We start from the raw sequence: 21,990 nt of genomic DNA, 5'->3' as shown, positions 1-21,990 counted from the left end.
GTACAACTTGAATTTGTGGTTTTGAATATTTATACAAGTAAATGGCCCAGCACACTTTCTTGGAACCCTCCCATCCTTAGTCCTGGGCTCTGATGTATAGGCATTTATTATAAAATAGCATTTGTCTTTGCTGTTTTACTTACTAGGACTAGCCTAATTGCTTCCAAAGAGAATTTGACATACTTATGACTAAAGACAAAAGCATTATTAAAGTCAGGGAAAGGGGTCAATCAGAGAGTTACTGAGATTCAGAACAAAGTTTTTCTCTGTGCTTTCAAGTAGCCAAGACAAATACAGTTTTGATGAATTATAAACTCTCATTAACAGATTGTTTGAAAATTTTTTTCTGACACTGAATGCTGTGAGAAATGTGCTGCTCATTATAAAAGAGACATTTGAAAAAAAAAAGTGGATAGTACTGTCAATCTAAGTTTCACAGAATTTAAAATGGCTTTTCAAGGATTCTCTTCACATAATAACCCTTAACGAAAATCAGGAAAGAAAAGCAAATTGTAATTCTGTCAAGCCACTTCTGTGGCAGATTAGAGCTATTAGTTCATACGTAGATGTTCTGATGGTATGATGGGTAAATGAATGAACCTTAAGGATATAAGCAGGGCTTCTCAAAATGTGATTCTCACCAGCACGGCTTCTGTTACCTGTTGAAAACAAGGGCTTTGCTCCCACTGAATTGGAATCTTTGGAATCTCACATACACATGTTGAAAACATGTGTGTGTGCCTATTTTGGTCATTAAGATTTAAGAGCCACTGGTCCTGAAACATAATTTGAATAGCTTATCTCTTAATCTCACTTGCATATATATTTTTTAACTGAGGTTTGGACAGAATCTGTGAATCATTAGGTCTATCAAACCCGGACCAGTTTCTAAAATTCAGGTGCTCTCCACTGTTGACCAAGAGAAGATCTTTCTGCATGGATGTCAGGTGTGTAGGTGGCAAAGATGGCTATGTGTTATAAATGGCCTGTTTTGTTATGCTTGCCAGTGATTTTTGAAGGTATTCTACTATGAATAACATTTTAGATTTCTCAGCTAGGAATGCCATAGAAATAAAAAAAAAAGATTTGTTTTACCTTTCACTATAATTAAAATTTGGTAGTATATGAGGTGTCAAAGTGAAGGAGGAAGAAAACAAATTATTTGAAAGTAAAAAATTGTTTGTATCTCACATACTTCTTTTCTTTTAACAAATAGTAGCAGTTGTTAACATTGGCAACCTCATATATATATTACTACACATTTTCAACATGTAATTCAATCCGTTTCAAAAACTTTAGATAAATTTGCATGAAATTTGCATACAGAAGGTTTTTTTTTTTTTTTTTCCCTTTCTAATTTCAGTCTATTAGAAAATACTGCCCTACTTTTCTACCCTGGGTAGCTATTGCCAACCTGGCAGCATCTTTGCATGAAACTCAAAGAAAAAGCAGCCTGGGCCAGATTCCCTGCTGTCTGTATTGAAAAGTTATCAGGTTTCCAGAGAGTCGAGGGCATTGAATTCCCTCTCTGGAGACCATGTTAAGGATGAAGTTGGCTTTAGCTTATTCCTGGCTGAGAGAGAATAAGAGGCTTTTATTGCACGTCCTGAATTTTATAAACATGAAATGTTTAGAAGCAGTAGAGACTTGTATTTTCTGTTACAATTAAGGGCAACATTTAGCTTTGCCTGTTTTCTTGCCATTTTGGTTCAACTTGGTTTCTTCATTTATTCAAACATTGCTTAAAATCACTATTTCTTGTTTGGATAAAGACTTCTTAAATTTTCTCCTAAAATTTAGCTTTGATTTGATCTGTGTAGTGATTTTGAATATAAAGATACCTTTCTGTATCTTTGCAAGAGAATATGATCAACTGGTCACACAATATGACTTTAATGAGTGTAATGCTTAGGCAAGTTGTGTATAATTTCTGAATTGGTCAGAGACTTGAACACAAGAAAATTATATTTTGTTTCTTAAATTATAAGGCAAAGATAATATTCTAGTGGTCTAAAATAATCACTCTTGCTCACTGAATAATGAACTCTTTTGGTATGAGTAGTATCAGGCTCCATAAATGTTATGAAATAATATTTTTCCTTCAAGATTAATCATTCATCAGATATGTCATTTTTCTTATCTTTATAAGTGTTGGTAGCAATAGCATGTAAGATGTTTTTACATTTGTCTTGGAATTATGCAGTATTCCTTTTTTTCTGAGAATTACAAGAACTGTCATTTGCTCTCCTGGATAGTAGTAATTCTAAAGCCTTCCCTGGTGTTCACATCTTTTCATGCTAAATACAGAGAGGTTTAAAAGGCATGTGATCTGACTTAAGGTTGCACTGTCTCTATTTAAAGTTTTAATTTATGTTCCAATTATTTGTCATCGACAAGTTTTTATTATTATGTGTAAACAAAATAAACCTTAGATTCAACACACAAGAAAGACATAAATGATAGAAACACTAAACAATTTTACAAGCCCAATTTAACATAGAATATATTGAATTCAATGCCATGGAGTCTTCAGCAACCATCAAGCACTTGAACCAGTGAGAAAATACTTTTGCTTGTGGCATTTTCCAGTAGTCAGTAGCTTTCCTGAGGTTATCTCATTTGACCCTGTTGAGATTAAAAACAAAAAAGAAGGTCAAGAAAATTGACTTAGAAGAATGAAAGCCAGGGTGATTAAGGATCCTGGTAGACAACTGGTAATTTAGAGTGTAGAACTTGAAAGTTGGACCTTGGCTGTAACTTAATAGATGCATAACTGTGAAAAAGTTATTTAACTATTAAACTAGTTATTTAACTGAAGCACAAGGTTGTGAGGAGTAAATGAAATGTTCTATGTATATATGTAAATGAAGGAAAAACTTGGATTGGATTCAAACGGAGGAAGAGGGTGGAATTAATGGCTTACATAATCAAGTGTAGGAAGGGGAGCTTTGAGTTGGTTTTAGAGAATGCCAGAAATAAGGGCCACTTGGATACACAAACCCTGCTAAACTCACTCTTTCCATTTCTTTTCCCTGCTTTTTTTCTCTGTATATGTATCTTCTTGAGATAAAAGTTGTGGTTATTCACATACCTAGGGTCACATATTTTTAGCTTTGTGATTAGAGAGGAAAAAAGTCTCCTTTCTTTCATCTGGACTGAAAAATAATAATGAAAATGTAAGAGTGTTCCAATTGCTTGGGCATTTTGACAAATTCTGAACTTGTGTGTGTGTGTGTGGTGTGAAGATCATGGATTACCACGCACAATGCTTATGCCTTTCTGCAGGGTTGTGGAGTTTAAAGAGTGGCACACCCACCGTATATACACAATTAGGTAAGCAATTTTCACAAGAAAGGCTGGGAGGCAGGGAGTCAGGAGCCTAAAGTTGTGCAGAAATTAATCAATAACAACCAGTACAACAGGTGAAGGGCTAGTGGCTGGCCTGTGGGAAGCACTCCATAAACAAAGGGCTCCTCTGTTGCTTTGTGGTTGTTATTAACATTAGTAGTATTGTCCTCTGTGTCTTTTCTGAAACACATTTAGGGTCCCTTCTACCATAGCCCTGTAATGCCAGGAAACATGACTGCCAACACTGGGGAGGCAAAACTGCCAAGTAGGTGAAGTTTGTTTTCTCCAGTTTCTCTTTGTTCTCTGCCTGGGAAAGGCCATGCAACTGGGCTTGCCTTCCTTTAAATATGTGTATCCAAAGCTCCAAAATGACTTCTCCCAGCATCATAGCTGATAAAACCGTCCACATTTAAATATGACTGATCATTGATAAGTTTGCTTTCTATTTAAGAGAGAAGTTTATAAATCTCAATGGATCTTTGGCTGAGGTCAGCAGTGGGAGTGGGCATTCTCCTGGTCTTTTGCCCAAGGGGTGCACTCCCCCTCCCAACAAAACTGCCAATTCCTCTACCCACACTTTACCTTCACTTCCTTAGTCCTCCTTCTCTCACACCCTCAAAGGATCAGTAACTTAGAACCCATTTTCTGAAAGGTAAACTCATCCTACACAGGAAATATATTTTTTCTAGAACTGTGAAAAGCACATGAAAGATAAACAATTCCTACAGAAATAAAATACATTAAGTCTTAATACTATACATAAGCAGCCCCAAATGACAATATTTTAGGTGATAATAGAGGTAAAGTCCCATGTTTCATACTGGAGAAATGGGACCAAAACCAGACCATTCCTCTCTCCATAGATGGTCACATCTTCTGGGTAGCAATATTGTGCTTCAAAAGCTACAAAGACTTCACAGCTATGGAACTGTCTTTTAAGAGTTTAATAATTAAAAATACTAGAGAGGAAATACATTTTCCTTTCAAAACAAAAGAAAAGAACACTGTGAGAGAAAGAAGAAAGGGATTTAGCCAGGGAAGACTCTATGTAACAATTATGTCAGTTACAAACCAGTGGTGAAAACCAGGAATTTCATTGCAATAAATAGAAATTTAAAACAGGCTAGTTGCTGGGTTTTTTTTTTTTTGTTGTTGTCGTTGTTTGTTTGTTTTTTGTCTACTGATAATCCAACAAAGAAACTTTCAGTTTTTAAAAATTCTTTATCAAATCGTAACTGTGTACATTAATGCATTTATGGGGTACAATGTGCTGATTTGATATACAATGTGGAATGCTTACATCTGGATAAGAATCCTGCTCATATTATTATATTGCTAGGGAGTATCTTCCTTCATCTAACTTATTTTTCAGTATTTCTTCATAGCTTTTTAAAATTTCCCTAAGCTGACTAATAATTTATTAACTTTTAGTAGGCTGAGTCATAGATCCCAGGAAGGAGATACCTACAGAACCCTGGGAAGGGTAGCTGATATGAGATACTCACTCAACTGCACTATCTCATGAACTCCTAGAGGCTCCTGATAACACTATATATAAATAAATCCTGTGGGAACAAGCAAAACCTGCTTGTGGGTGAAAAGCTATTTGTAACTTCTATTACTTTGAACTAAAGCTTCAATTGTCCAAAGATCTCATAAAACTTACAGGCTTTATGGCTTCTGGGTTTGGATAAGGATCAATAAGAGAGTTGACTATCTCTGCTACCATATTTAGCCTATTTGGGGGAGCTTTTTTGAAAAAATGAAATCTCACTGTGTCAGGTCTAGAGGAGATCATCCCTTACAAGGGAAAGTTCGAGGACTCAGAGAAGAAAAGTAGTCAAGCCTCTTTTCAATGATTTTTTCCATGTCAGATGTCCTCGGGCAGATTCTTTGGCGCAAAGTTCGGTGCAGCCACTTCTTCATTTTCATTCTCATTTTTGAGTTGTGTTCTTGTTTTGTTTGACTTAAACTTTGTCTAAGTGGATACCATCTGATATCTATTTTGAAATGTAGCACAGAAATATCATTTGTTGTCTCAGGGGACTTCATCTTTTGGAGAAAATTTGAATTGTCTCATTTGTGTTTGTTGTGGTGAAGAACCTGACAGGTAGACTGTCATTGTCGAGGAGTGAAGATATAATGAGTTTTCTTCCACCTGGTGATAATCACTAGGTTTATAATCTTTGACATTTGTATAGAAATCTACAGTTTTCAAACAACTTTTATATGCATTTTTATTTTAGTTCCATTCTGATCTCCATCCCTGTTTGATATAGTTTTTTCTTTTTTCTTTCTTTGTGAGGAAAAGGCCAGGGTGGGGGGGGAGTAGTTGTAGAACATAGATTGAATACTATAAAAATGCTTTGTAGTTTCTTTGATAGAAATTCTCCCTGACATAAGGACAGTGGATTTACTTCATGAGGCTCTGCTGCAGTCCAGCATCAAAGACTTTAATAACTCACACCAAAAAAACAATATGACGCAGCTGCTCACTAGTTACCAAAGGGATATACTGGAAGTTGATGTGATGAATATAGTTTACAGTGCCTTTCAAGAAGTCTTCAATAAAATATGTTCATCACCCATGTGCAAAATTTCCTGAATAGGAACATGTTTATGGATAATGTATTCTAGTTTGTGTGCTCCGAGACAGCTTAATAAGCCTTAAATTTACATAGTTTAGATAGAGGGGCTCAAGAATTTAACATATGGCTTTGTTTTTTTTCTCATACTGTTTCTTATAAGAGAGTCATTATTATGGTAATGACTTTTGACTTTTGCATATTTTTGTATCAAAATTTTAACTTGGTGAGATCAATATGAAATAATCAGCAAAATGTATATTAAAATCATTATTTTTAAAAAATTTCTTTAAAGACAAGGTCTACTGTGTTTCCCTGGCTGGCCTTGTACCTGGGCTGAAGTGATCCTCTGGCCTCAGCCTCCTGAGTAAGTGGGAATACAGAATACAGATATATACTACCATGTCTGGCTAAAAGCATTATTTCTTATAATCCAAAATTGGTAAAAAAATTTAACATGCCAATAACTTTTGAGGAGTGCGTAGAGCAAAGGCAACTTTCACACACTTTAGGTATTAAGATAAATTGGTCACTATTGACTGAAATTTGACTATATTTATGTATTTAGCAAAGTTGAAGACACATGCCTTCCATGTCCCAATTTATTCCTCTTGTGGGCTCCAGCTAAATATTTACACAACAAAGAAGGAAATATATACAGGTTTTTATGGCACCATTTATTTCAATGGTAAGTATTGGAACCAGTGAGATTTATGTATGTGCACGCACACATGGACACACAATGGAATACTACTCAGCAGTGAAAACAGATGAGCCACAGCTACATGCTTTAACATAGATAAAACTTGCAAGCACAATTTTGAAGGCAAAAGAAGAAAGAAAGTTGTAAAAGAATTTGAATGGTCTGCTGGCACTAATGTTAAAATATACAAAAAAAATTGTGTATTTTAGTGATACATAATTGTTCTATAAATGTAAATAAATGCATAAAAATGATAGATCATAATTTCATAAAAGTAATTACCTCTAGAATGGTGGACTTGGAAGGGTAAGTGATAGGAAAATAATATCCACAAACTTAAACAGTTTTGTAGTGTTTCATTGATGAAGCAAAGGAGAGGTTACACAGGGATTTGCTATTTTTCAATAAATTTTTTTCATATAGCCTAACTATTGTTTAATTGTTTTAAAAATTTAAATGAAAGTGTTGTGCAGAAATTTTCAGTCAATATGTGCATATTCTTTCCTCTTCATTGGCATTTAGCACAGGGGAGGAGCACATTGGATAAATCATATAACTAGAATCAAGTATGTAAATATCATAGTGTGTGTCATTTATTGCAGCTAAAGCATTAAGTGCATTTTTAAATGATTATTTAACCTCAGCTATTTTCTAAGTGAAAAGTTTAATCATGAAACAAAACATTTAAAAATTTTACATGGTTTTGAGTTCAGTGATATTTTGTAGGACAAGTGATAAGATTTGGATTGTTCTTAGCATTTACGTTTTTTGAAATAAAAATAATCACATTTATACATAAATACTTAATGGATATTACATGACAAGAGCACTTTCTCTTAGCCTTCAGACCCTTATATGCATATATGCCATGTTGCCTCATGAGCAGTAACAAAACTAAGCCTTAACACTCAGTATTTGGAGGCCCATGAACTGCACAGATGTACAGAACCTGGCAGGGAAAGAAAAGAGTAATCCACAGCTCTTTCTTTTCCAAATTTCTGCTGGGCGCAGTGGGGACTCTGGGAAAAGTGACTAGCACTGCTCAAGCCATTCTTATGTGCCCCACATCCCTCCCATCTACATGAATAAAAGTGTTTGTCTCAAGCCCATTTGGGGCCTATTTAGGGCCCTATATATGGTCTCCTCTCCAAATAGCTTGGGACTCTTGCTCATTAGAAAAATCAATAGCATGTGGGCGGCACCGGCCACATAGACCCAGGCTAGTGGGTTTGAACCTGGCCTTGGCCAGCTAAACCACAATGACAACTGCAACCAAAAAATAGTTAGGCGTTGTGGCAGGAGCCTTTAGTCCCAGCTACTTAGGAGGCTAAGACAAGAGAATCGCTTAAGCCCAAGAGTTTAAGGTTACTGTGAGCGATGATGCCACAGCACTCTACCAAGGGTGACATAGTAAGACTCTGTCTCAAAAAACAAACAAACAAACAAAAATCAATATTATGAAAAGACTGTACTCTGGCTCAGTCAAAATCTGCTTCTCTATATTAAAGTAAAAAGGACAGATCTTTTCTCCGGAAGTGCAATAGAATTCAGTAGAGGGGTTATCCCATACTATGCTTATTTTTAATAATTACTGGACAATTTCACTTGAATGTTCTCCAAAAAATTTCAAAAATGACATGTTCCCAATTGAACTAAACATCTTCCTCTCCAATCAGTTAATCCCTTTTGTTTTCTCTTCTGGACTGGCTCAGTTGCCTAGCATGTTACCTTTAACTAGGATGAATATTAGCCTCAAATTTGTTCTTTTTTTTCTCTCTCTCTATCCATATGCTTCAGTTATAAGTTCTATTGACTCTAGATATCTTTTACATCTGTCCAAACTATTGCAAAACCCTAGCTCAGAGTGCCAACTTTCTTCATCTTAACCAGTGTAAGCACTCACTGCTCACTTCTCTGCCTATGGTTTTGCTGCTCTGATCTAAACTCTTTACTATAGATCTTTCTGACATAAAGCTTTGAAAATGTAACTCCACAGAAATAAGTTCTAGTGTTATATAGTACTATAGGGTGAATGAAGGCAACAAAAATTTAGTACATATGGTTCACCTCTGTAAGTTGACTGTCAAAGGGACTGTAACAGGTTGGTCAACATTCAGAGGCAGTCAACATAAAGAACTAGGCCACTGTACTGATACATACATGGGGAGCATGTCCAGTTTATGAAAATTAGGTCAACTTAAGGAGGTGGTCAATGTAGGGTGGTGGTCAACCATGGAGGTTCTACTGTATTTTTAAAAAGCTATAAGAGAGGATTTTGAATGCTTCCAACACAAAACAATGGTCAAAAGTGTCTGAGGTGATGGCTATCCCACATACCCTAATTTGTTTTTATTTTTTTAATTAATTTATTTTTATTGTTAAATCATAGCTGTGTACATTAGTGCAATTAAGGGGTACAATGTGCGGGTTTCATATACAATCTGAAATATATTCTCATCAAACTGTTCAACGTAGCCTTCATGGCACATACCCTAATTTGATCATTACATAGCACATATGATGATACTGTTATATACATGTATCAAAATATCACTCTGCATCCCATGAATATGTACAATTATTACATGTTAACTAAAAATAAAAGGAAAAGTAATTAACCCCCCCAAACTCTAATGATGACCACTAAACTCTTTAATAGAGTTTAGAAGGCCATCAACATTTCTTTTTCCTTTTGACACTCCTTTTTAATTCCCCAATTATCTGGCTAAGTTTGGTTCGCCCTTTAAGCCTTTGGGCATTTGCCATTTTTTTTTCCTGTGGATATTTGTTCACCCCTTAAACTCAGTTTGGAACTTTGCTGAATGCTGTAGCCATGTTGCCTGCACTCCTGTTGTCATACTTGACAAATTTTCTAAACACCGCGCATCTGTGAGGGCAGCAACTATGCTAATATTGTGTTCATCAGTGTAGCTCCAGTACCTGGCACTAGGTAGATGCTATAAACATTTGTTAAATGAATCTAGAAATAATTTGGCACAGTTAGTTTTCTATTGACAGTGTCCTCCAAAAAACTTTTTGATTTAGTTGTAATTTATTTCTTTTCAGGTCTCTAAAATCATGTTCCCTTTTGTCTCTTGTCCTTCACATGTTTTTCCCCTGCTAAGCATCTGTGAATGCTGAGCATGTGCTCCTACGACATGGTTTTCCTATTCCAGCACTTAAATTGTATAGCAAGTTCTAATGCACAAGTCTCTACCCTCCATGAACATTTTCTCCATGTGCACGGGAACTATATCTTTTCTTGTTAAATTTCCAGCATCTGGCAGAGTACCAGCCTGTGTTATGCACTTAATGTATTTTTTGATTGTAATAAATGAAAGAGGGAGGAAACAAATTAATATACAGATATATGGAGAGAATGTCTATAAGATAAAAAAATAACAAAGATATCTAGAATATGATGAAAATGATGAAAGATCTACAGAGAAGGAAAAGTCCAAAAAAGTTCTAAAAGCATATTTATAATTTTCTTTGTGATGCTTGTTAAGAGAACATTCTGGAGTTATCTGGAAAAAAAAGATGAGAAATCAAATTCTACATTTGTACATTTCAATTTTATTTTCTTTTCCTGCTAGTGCATGAGTTTGAGAAGATTAGATCTGCCCTTTACTTGTGTGAACAAGCAGAGTTAGACAACAGACAATCCTTTTGTCAAACAGAAAGGTACAAACCTAGTAAATTGCACAAGCAGAACTGACATTCCTTCAGGCTGATCCACTTAATGAAGGACACGTGTGAATTCAGCCAAGCGCTCAACATGTCTGTACAGTGCATCCCATGTGAACCTCACTTAAAATATCTTTGTACAAGTCTGGGAGTTATTTGCCTGTAGGCTCTTCTAAGAACAATCTGAAAATAAGAATCTTCTATTCATATATGATCCCCCAAAACCTTGACATCTCAAGAGCTGCCCTCTTTTATCCCTGGAGGGATAATCCAGAAGCCAGAGTGACCTTATCTGCTCAAGAACATGAATAATGTCAATAGACAGAAAGATCCAGATAAAGGTTTTCCAGTTTGTGGGAATAGTATGTCTTTGTCCTAAGATACTTAAATATTTTTTAAAATGTGGTTATAAATATGTCACCTTGGATATGAGTTCTTATTCAAGTTGATCTAAGGTAGATTTAATACACTTTCTGGTCTCTTGGTCTCTGTGGCCAATATAGTACCAAGTATTGGGCAGGCCACAACTCTGTCTTTCTCTGAGCCTTGTATCATGTACTAGGTTAAGTTACTTAAGCATAGTGTAAATATAAAGTATTCCTCTTTTTCAGAATCACACATATTGATAACCATTTGTTATAAACATTAAGTGGTTTTTGCCAAAAATATCTGTTTTTAACCACATTAAATATTTTGAAATGATTTACTTCTCCAATAGAGAAATGCAGAAGTTTAAGTGAATTTAGAAAGAAATGTGGCATTTTAAATGCATACTTTCCTTCTTTCATGATTTAGGTGGTTTTTAGATATAATTCTGGTCACGATAGGGAAAAAAAGACTGAAATTTCTTTTTAATTAGAAAAAAATAAGTTCTAATTCTCCCCACGCTTTGATCTTGGGGAAATCACTTCATGCAGAGTCTGTCCTATTCTTAAAACCTTTAAAATGGGGACAATGATACCCATTCTCCCTATCTTGAAGGATGAATGGAAGGATAAGTAAATTAGTGTAGGTGAAAGTAGGGCTTGGCAAGTAGCTAAGCCTTATATAAATTTGAAGGCAGACATGATGTTAGCTATGTAAACAATATCTTGTTTGGATTTCTTTATCTGGATTTTTTACTTTGCTAAGTTGATCCAGCCCAAGCCGTAATTAACCTAGACCTTGAAAATAAGCCACTCAACATATAAGTAGAGACGTGTTCCAGGCTGTTAGTGGTCAGAAATAGTTGCCATCTGGGTAATTCCAAAACATTCACACCCCCTTCTTGGACTTGCCAGAAATAGGTTACCTTGGATTCATGTTCACCCACCATCTTTGTGGGGGACAGAATGAAACACATATGGGAGTAATTTATTTTAGGATTCTATGGGTGTATACATCGAGATATCAAGCATCCTTCTAAAAATAGTTTGCATCTTTATGGGGTTTTACATAATGTGCGTGTGTACATGTATATGGTAGATGTTATGCCCATTTTACTAGTAAGGAAACCTAGACACAGACTGCTCTAAGATCACAAATCAGCTGTTTATTTTTGTTGTAGATAATGTCGTGGAAAATGGAGGGAGGATTAGAATTCAAATTCCTAAATTAACATGGTTTTTATCCCACACTGTGTTATAGCTTTATGACTTCGCTATATTTTCACATAGTCTTCCTGCAGCTGTGTCCTCTACCTGTCTTATCAAATTCCTTTCCTTCTCTAACACCTATTTACCAGCAGCACAAACATTACCTTCTCAGAGAAACATTCCCACGTGTGGCTAGGTGTACCTGTACTCAGTCTTTTAACAAAGCATTGATCACATACCACTGCCTCTTTGTTTTCTTCTGCTTCACCCACAGGTCTGTGAAAGTCTCCATGGTGCAGAGAACAAAATGGATAGTGCATAAGTAAGTGAAGTTTCCATTTATGAGAAATAACATAGATCTGATTCTAAAGACCTAAGTTGAAGAAACACCTGGTTGGCTCTTTTTTTTTTATTTTAAATTTTTATTTTTATTTTTACATATACACGTGTTAATTAGGTTTCCCTTTTTTTCTTTGCCTTCACAAAATTAAAGACTTAAACTATAATAACAATAACAATGCTTAAGATAAGATTAGAAACAAAAGCCTTGTAAAGAACAAATGAACATAAATACATTCAGAAAGGGAATTAAACAACTGCAACATCGAAATATTAAGCAATAATAATAACAATGCAAAGAAAGTAACATTCACTTTGTCAAATAAGAGTATGTCTATTATAGAATGCTTTGACTCTGAGATTCAGTATGGAGTCATCAGTTAATTTCTTATTTTTTTATTTTAAGTATCAGAAAATAGACAACTAATATTTACAAATAAAAGTAAAAGATAATTTCAAAAAACAGATCATGCTGAATCTTATAGACAATGGAAAAAGAAGAAATTCATCAAAATCATTCTACTTGATCTGGGTACACCCGACATTAAAGTTGGAAAAAATACAGTATTATAAAGGATAAATTACAAACATATGTCACTTATCAATGAGGATACAATATCCTAAACAACATATTAACATGTTGAGTTGAAAATTAATGTTTAAGTAATATACTTGGTCAAAATTAAAACCAATTTATGTGAAGATTAGTCACCATTTTCTTTTCTTTTCTTGTTCTTTTTTTTCTTTTCCCTTCCCTCAGCCTCCTTCTCTGTCTGCTCTCCCCCACCCCCATGCCCCACCATGTCATTAATTGTTTTCAAATCAAAATTGAGTACATAGGATTCATACTTCTCCGCTCCTGTGATGCTTCACTAAGAATAATGTGTTACACCTCCATCCAGGTTAATAAAAATGCTGAAAAATCTCCATTTTTTATGGCTGAATAATATTCCATCATATACATATACCACACTTGGTTGGCTCTTTATGGAGCTAAGATTTTAGCTCCTTTTCCCAACATTTGAGGACATTTATCTCAAATTTGTACATACTCACTGCTGTCTCCAGAAATCATCTTAACATAGGCAAGAGAGGGGTTTTTAAAAAGCTTTAACTTGTCTATTCTTTACCTTTACCTGTGCTATTTAGATTGCTTCTTAAGTCATGATTCAGTTGGATATTCATTCCTGTTTGTTTTCTTAAGGTTCAACCCCCAACTTCAGTATTGCTCCCAAATCCTGACTTCTGTATTCTTATGCTAAAATCTTGGTCTTGGTATGCCAATCCTGTCCTGACATACCCTGTCTGATAACCTTCAATGTTTTAATTTTTTCCAATATTCTAAAGTTCTTCAAGACATGTCTCCAATTTTTGTGTAATAATTTTTCTTTTTTTTTTACTCAAGCCTATTGGTCACGGACATTGCAATTCTAAGGTGATTGCTTTTTTTCCTTTAGGGTTTTAAAATCTAATCTATGCATGGATTCTCTGTCACCAGCTTTCACTTTCCTGTGCTTGCTAATCTGTACTGAACTTCTGGAATCTTCCATATTCCTACTGCTAATGTCTTGGAATCTTCCATATGCCGACTGCTAATGTCTTGCCTAGTCCACCTTTGGGGAGTGAATGGAAAAAATCACAATTAACTTTAAGGGCAAAACTCAAACTTCATCTTCTCAGGAATGTTCTACAATTCACCCATTCACTCCTTATCTTCACGAACTCATGAACTTAATTTTTTTCACCCAGATCCTTGTACTCAGCCCTGGCAAGTTTAGCCTTCTTCTTTCTCCATAGCCCAAACATGACACATTCATATACAGCCGTCATCCACTTACAGGGCATACAGAAAGCCAGTAGCCCACATATGGTAATAAGAGAGAAACAATATTAAAATGCAGGAAAGTTTTCTCCCATGGAGTCTCTATTTTTAGCTAAATATGACATCACTTAATTAGTCTCATTAAACATGAGTATAATTAGCAAAATTTATAATAACTAGTACTTAATTGGATTTAGGTCAATTGCATATTAATTCATCTCTTCAAATTACTCAAATAGGGTAAATATAGCATGAAGGTATTAATGGAGAGTAGTTTAATAGTTTGATTCCCCAGAGTTAAGAAAATCAATTGTTGATCTGGCATTAGAACAAATTTCTAAAATACTTAATATTCAAGTGTATTCTGTACCTACATGAATGAAGCGAATGAGTTAACATATAATCTTATCAATCACAAAGATATAATTTCATAAATGTAAATACCACTCCTGAGTTATCTTAGAGAAATGAGTGTGTTTTTTTGTAGTTAACTATAATTTCTATTTCTATTTTAAGAAGTTATTTAATTCAAAAAGCATTTTATAATTTTATTTAACCTAAGGCTAAAATGTTTTCTGGAGAGTTTAGAATTCTGATGTAAAAATTGGAGGTTTATTCTTCACAATTGCCATAATTTAATTTTACCTAGAGCAGAATAATGTTTTTTCCTAGGGTAATCTGTGAGATAATGAAGAAAAACACTACTGTGATTTATTTGGATAATCTAATTTAATGATATAACTTCAGAAAGACTTTTCTTATATATTATGTACTTCAGATGGTATTTGTGGTCATCCTCTTTCACAAGTATATTTTTCCTTGCCAAAAGAAATGAAATAGAAGCTAATGTGATATGATACAAAATGATGGGTCTGCTTTCTCTCTGGATTAGTGGCCAAAGGCAGTTGGTATTTACTGATTTTTCTTCTTAATGGGTGGATGAAATCTGAAGCCACATAAGATAAATGGGGAAATTATAAGTCTTTTTAGTTCCAGTGTAGTTTTTCAGTTTGTTAAAAAACTTAAATTTAAACTTAAACTTCTATTGGAAGAAAAGTAGCCTTGGGAAATTTAAAACCCAGAAGTAGTGAATAGTATAGGTCTCCCTAAATCATTTCATATGTATCTGTATGATTCTCCTCTCATTTACCAGTGTTTAAGAATTATAGAAACCTTAAAATTTATTAGGTTTTACCTTATTAGTTGGAATACTTTATTTTTGTTTCTTATAAAGATATTTAAAATATTAACCTATTTCAATCTCTCAGTGATGCTTTATGTAATTTCTTCTCTTATTGACAGAATAATCATTTGTTTCCAGATGTAATAAATATTCTAACAATTTAGTAATTTCTTCCTCAAATTTTTTTCTTAAACTATTTACTCTAGCTGAGTTTTTAATTTTGTTTGTCTTTCAAGATATACTTCTATGATTTCTATTTAGTTGCTCTACAGGGTCTGATAATTAAATTCACAAACTCATCTTAGAAAAAGTGCCACATACCTCATGGCTGATATTTTAAATATATTTATAAGAAACAAAAATCATTGCAGTCACCTTTAAAGTACTCCCCTTGGGAAGCTATGCCCCTAGTTTACCTTTAAAAGAAATTTGGGGACTCTTTCTGGAATGGCCATCAGAGTTGTCATAATATTAGGATTGATATCCTCAATGTCATCAAAATGTCTTCCTTTCAATATTTCCTTTATCTCCAGGTAAAGAAAAAAGTCACTGGGGGAAATATCAAGCAAGTAGGGAGGGTGTTCCAATACAGTTATTTGTTTACTAGTTAAAAACTCCCTCATAGACAGTGCCATGTGAGCTGGTGCATTGTTGTGATGCAAGAGCCATAAGTTCTTGGCAAAAAAGTTAGTTTGTTTTCTTCTGGCTTTTTAAAAGAGGCTTTTCAAAACTTCCAACTAGAAAACTTTGTTAACTATTTGTCCAGTTGGCAGAAATTCATAATGAATAATCTCTTTGATATCAAAAAAGATTAGCAACATCATTTTGACTCTTGATTGGGACTGATGGAATTTTTTGCTTGTGGAGAATTAGCTGACTTCCATTGTGCACTTTGACATTTTGTTTCAGGGTCATACTTATACACCCATGTTTCATCAGTGGTTATAATCGGCCTCAAACATTGTGTTGTCTTTCCAAATAGTCTTGGCAAATTTTGACTCCCCTTTGCTTTTGTTCATGTATGAGCTCCTTTGCGATCATTTTGCACACACCATTCTCATGCCAAAATTTTCAGTTAAGATTCTTCTGTTGCTCTATCAATGTTTACTTGGTGTGTTATGCTTCTTGGAGTCAGCTGACAATTTTGATGCACAATTCAATGAAGTGTTGCAATATTTTCATCAGTTCTGTTCATTACTGGTCACCCTGACCTCTCTTCTTCATCAGTGATGCTTCCTCTTCCCTCAGAAAACATTTAATTCATTTGTACACTGCAATTTTTTTTTCACCACATTATCTGCATAAACTTAGACTAACATGTCCCTGATTTCACTTCCTCTTGACAAGTTTAACAAGAAATTTAATGTTTGTTTGTTGCTCTAATTTAAGCTCTGACATTCTTGCCACAGCACACAAAAACATGCAAAAATGACGATCACCACTCAGAGTGCTAGACATGAATCACCATGCCTGTCCTTATTAATATTATTTTTGTATTGACTTCCAGGCAGCATTTTAAGATAACTAGGATAGCTTAAGACAAGTTACTATAACCTAAATGATCATTATATTAAAATCAATCAAAAGACTACTGTAAGCATTGTTTCTACCTCAAAAATGTGAAGGATGTTTATTCATTTGGGAGAAAAAAATGAACTATATGATAGAACTAAAAATTCCATAAAATAATGAAAAGAAGAGAAGCAATTTTATCTATTTTTTAAAAAAATTATGTATCTTTTCTGAATTGGTAGCTGGGTGTCAATAAGCTTAGAGTTCCAATTTCTGATTAGAATTAAGGCCTTGTTATCAGTTTTTTATTCCTTGATTTTTATCTTTAGAGATTATAAATAGCTTTTGATATATAACTACCTCAAATTAAGTCATCGGTAAAATACAGCTCTTTCATTTTCCTCTTTTTAATGTCATGATACTTTAATAGTAACTTCTACTAGTGAAGGCAAGTAGTTTACTCCATACCAAAGGTAAGAGCAAGGCAGAGTGATGTTCCATGGCTAAACAGTAAATCCGTCATGTAGTGGGAATGATGTCTATATTTTAAAGAGTAGATTTGAAACAATGGACAATTGGTATTGGAATGTGAAGGAAAGGGCAAATTGGCATATTTTATTGAATAATGTTTCCCAATGGAAATAGATTAATAACCAGTATATAAATAAATAACTTTTAGGACAAAAAAATTATGTATAAGAAATGAATATGTTAACAGCATGGATTTTAGCCAGTTATCTGAGATAAGCCCTGACTATTTATAAGTTATGTGAAGCTGGGCAAATTACTTAGCCACTGACATGGGGATAAACTTAGCTATGAAATGGGATAAAAATTGAAGCAACTTCATATAATTATATTGGGAGATTAAGTAGGATTTTATACCAAAATGCTCATTGTAATATGGGACATCTGTAAGTACTAAATATATGTTAACTCTTACTAAGATTATTCTAAAGAAAATATTATTGCTGAAAGTATTGTGAAAATGGAACACATTCGTATCACTGTATCAAAACTGATCACTCCTTTCAGAAAACAACATGGCATTAACTTGCAAGAGATGTGACGTTAAATCATGAAAACCTTTTCATGAAAAAAAATTTTCCTCAAAAAATACCTCTAGATACTTATTTTAAAGAAATAATATTAAAAATAGAAAAATTTGCCTGAAAGTTGGTGCTAGCTATAGCAGAGTAACAAACATAAACTGAAAGAACCAAAGATAAATCCACTTAACTGGATAAAATAATTTGCCACCATTAAGAATGCAATTGTGACGATGATGACAGAAAAATGTTTATAGCATAAGTGAAAAAATATCAGATAAGAGATGTGTGTATGTGTGCGCATGTGTATGTTTTCAAGAGAACCATGTAAAAATGTTAATGGACATGGTGTCCTGTTGACATAGCGACAAGGAATAAGCATGAATAGAGATTTAAGGGGCAGGCTATTGACCTAATACAAAGCATTCTTTGCAACTGAGGGAAAAACGTGCAGTAGTACCTCACCTCAAATCAGCCCTTGGGTTTCTTATTATACTTAAGAACAGCTAGTGAAAATTTTCCAAGGGTTTAATTTAATCCTCATTAACTCAGTTTACCTCTACTCATAGATACCTCACTCAATTCTCATTCTCTATATATTTACCTACATGTTTCATTAAGAATGTGGCAGTATCAAGTTAACTAAACATAAAATTCTCTGAAGAAAAAAAAATTAAGTAAGAGATGTTGATAATCAAGCCTGCTTTCTGAACAGCACACCTTCATAATTGTGCAGCGACAACAAAGAGATTCTGTCTTGTCTTTAAACTGTTCAGCAGCTAAACTTGTTTTTACATAACAGGATTACTGATGGGACTACAAGTGCAAACCTAGTTGGTTGGCCCAAACAAGTTATAAGTTTGCAGGGTGTAAGGATATGAGGATGAGCTAGCCTGCTGGTTCAGAACCCAGCAGGTGATTGCCAGATGGCATTACTCACAATGTTAGATTTTCTAGGCCCCCAAACTTCACATTTTTTTCTCCATAAAAGATAAGGCCTTATAAGGAATGTCATCTATGAGAAACATTTTTATTCTCACTAAGCCTGTTTGGACTTGTTTCATCTCATCTTCTAATTCAGACTCTCTTACCTTTCCCTCACCAAAAATGAATAGGTCACCAGTCTGAATTCAATGTACCGGATGACTTTTTTAGTAGGCACAGTCTAAAGGTGTTTGATCACACCATAAAGCTTTATAGTTTAATGATTATACATTCTGTGACTACACCGAGGTAGATGGAAGATAGAATGGTACATGGGCAATGGATTCTAATGTAATGTAGAACTCTATATGTTATCAAGGGAGAATGTTGACATACATGTATTAAATGTAGAGGTGAGATTAACAGCGAAAGTCAATGTTTGTTTCATGTAAAAAATAAAACTACACATGCATCGTTGTAGTCAAAGATTTGTATTTAGTATAACTACTGTAATATATAAAATTAGTCTGTTCAATGGTATAAGATACCAAAGAAAAATGTTTCACTAGAATTTATTCTTGCCATCCCTCCTGCTCCCAAATGTGGTATCATTTATTTTGCATGCTATAAAATATGAGGCAATCTGAAATAGACGATAAAAAGAGTCAGGTGCTGCTCTGCAAAGACATTGCTATAAAGCTTGTAAGAATCATACCTGGCAGATCCTTAGAATGTATTTCCAAGAATCCACTTAACGATTCTCTCCATTCTGCCCCATCATGTCCTTAAAAAACCAGAAAAATTGTCATGTCTTCCTGCTCCATTGCCCAGTGCTTGTTTTTAAGAGATTTATAATAACAGGAAATAATTGAGAATAATTGACAGATATTTTTTATATTTCATTCACTTGTCATTTGTACTTAATAAAGTAGAAATAACTCTAAATTGCTGTATCATTATTTTATCTAGAAAGTTTAGTAAAGGAACTCTGTTTAAGTATCCTGTCAAAATATTCCAAAAGGCTGTCGAATTTGTTTATTTGTCCAACATGCATTAAGATCGGCCAATGAGGGGAGGTGCCTGTGGCTCAAGGATTAGGGCGCTGGTCCCATATGCCGGAGGTGGCGGGTTCAAACCCAGCCCCGGACAAAAAAAACCACACACACGCACACACAAAAAAAAAAAAAAAAAGGAAAGATCGGCCAATGATTGCTAATAGACTAAGGCCTTGTGGGTACAATATAAATCAGGAATCCTCTCTGTTTTTGAAACGTACGAGCTACTATGGTTTCACCAAATAAAATTCTCCACTAAAGAGAAAATAATTTTCCTCTAAAGGGTTTTAGCAACTATTTTTACTTATGGTGAATATTGCAAGGGTACATGTGAAATCTATTAAGTGTAAAGTATAAATGTCTTAACAAAATACTTAAGTAAGTGAGGTGAAGGCTGTGTTAACCAGTTTGATGTAAGCATTCCAAATTGTATATAAAATCAGCACATTGTACCCCATAAATCATTGATGTATACACGATTTATATATTTATGACTTAATAAAAAATAAAGAATAGTATTTTAGCCTCATCTGTTTTTCTCTCCCCAAACAATCACATTTTCCTGGCATTTACTTGGGCAGTATGTTTGAGAAAGATGACTGGATAAAAAAGTGTGTCATGTAAACAAAGCTTTAGTTTAAAAATCACAAATGTATCAATCAGGGACACAATTTTGTCTGAAAAGATCTGAATGGTAAAGGAGAGAGAAGTTAGGAGAATGCAGAGTTGTTCTGGTTTTCATGTTATTTAGAATGTAGCGTAAGTCATGAAAATAAATCCATGATTGGCAATGCAGCAAATAAAAGCATATTTTTTTGGTAACATTAGAATCATAAGTAAAATAAGAAAGTAAAAATAGCAACTTAGATAATCTTAGTTACCCCAGATGGTATGTGGGAACAACCATATACATGCACAAGTTGTGGCATTCTTTGAGTATTGTGAGGGCACATACATTTTTTTTAAGACATATCTATTACCCCATTACTGAAATTTGGCTATTAGCCTCCAAATTTGAGCTTCACCACCAGCTCAAATAGAAGTGAATTACACAAACTTTGCTACTTACTTAGGTACAATTTTCCCATCATACGCCTTGTCTATTTGGTGGTTGTCCTTTTGATAAAAATAGTGCAGTAATTACACTCCAACATTCTCATTCAATATAACTCCTTTCTTTTGGAGTGATGAAAATTTAAAATAGGTGTGATTATTTTAATGCTTTGCTCATGCAAGTAAGGTAAGCAAAGTTATTATACAGAATTTTACCCATGGTATAGAATAGTTACACTGACTATCATGGACACACAAAACAATTTTGAGAATAAATGAGATCCCTGTCATTGGAGATATTTAATGGTGTGGCCCTGTATTCTCTCCTTTCCATTTTGCCTCAGAAGTCTTGATTGGTCACTGGGGATCCGTGTAATTCTGTGAAAAATTCCTTTAATCTTGGTTCTAAGAGAAGAGCAACTGACCAAGGTTATGCCAAACAAGTGGCTCAACCCCTACAGTTGTACTCACAGTAAGTGCTCTTGAATGAGCAGGTGACTTAAGGTAACATCATAACAAGCTTGTGTCTTTGCTTGGGTTGTCAGGACAAAGTTCCCCTGGGGTGAAGGAGGAGCCAAATGGAGACAAGGATAAAGGTGGGACAATGGTGGCCTTGTTTTGCCGTTAAATTAAGACTTCCTTGAAATCTAAACTACTTCTGAGATTTGATTAAATGAGCCAATAAATTATCTTTATTATTTAAATTAAAATTGAATTTCTATTAGTTTCAATTAAAAAGCTTTCTGATGGATACATTCAAACATTTGCTGAATGTATCCATTGAAAAGATGTTAGATAGACATTAAGATAATTATATTAGAAACAAGAAGATTGCAAATTTATATATTTCCCTTAGTTACAACCATGTAAAAAATATGAATGCATAAAAATTGAAAAGGAAATTTTTAAAAAGTCAGAGCTTTGCTGTGTTGTTTGTATTCTTGTTGACCATTTTCTCTTATTTTATTTCCTGATAAAGTTATAATTTTGTTTGGCCAAGAAAAAAAAATAGAAAAAGAAAAGGAGTTCAGACTGTAGGCTAGTGTTTGAACTATATGATCTCAAGGAATATTTTCAAACTTAGGATCTAAATGTGAGATGAACGTAGATTTCTGCACTTCATCACCTCCACAGGAGTCTAAAAATGTTAACCATA

Source organism: Nycticebus coucang, chromosome 11 (assembly GCF_027406575.1).
Source record: "Nycticebus coucang isolate mNycCou1 chromosome 11, mNycCou1.pri, whole genome shotgun sequence".
NCBI classification, from domain to species: Eukaryota; Metazoa; Chordata; class Mammalia; order Primates; family Lorisidae; genus Nycticebus; species Nycticebus coucang.
This window is presented reverse-complemented; position numbering follows the sequence as displayed.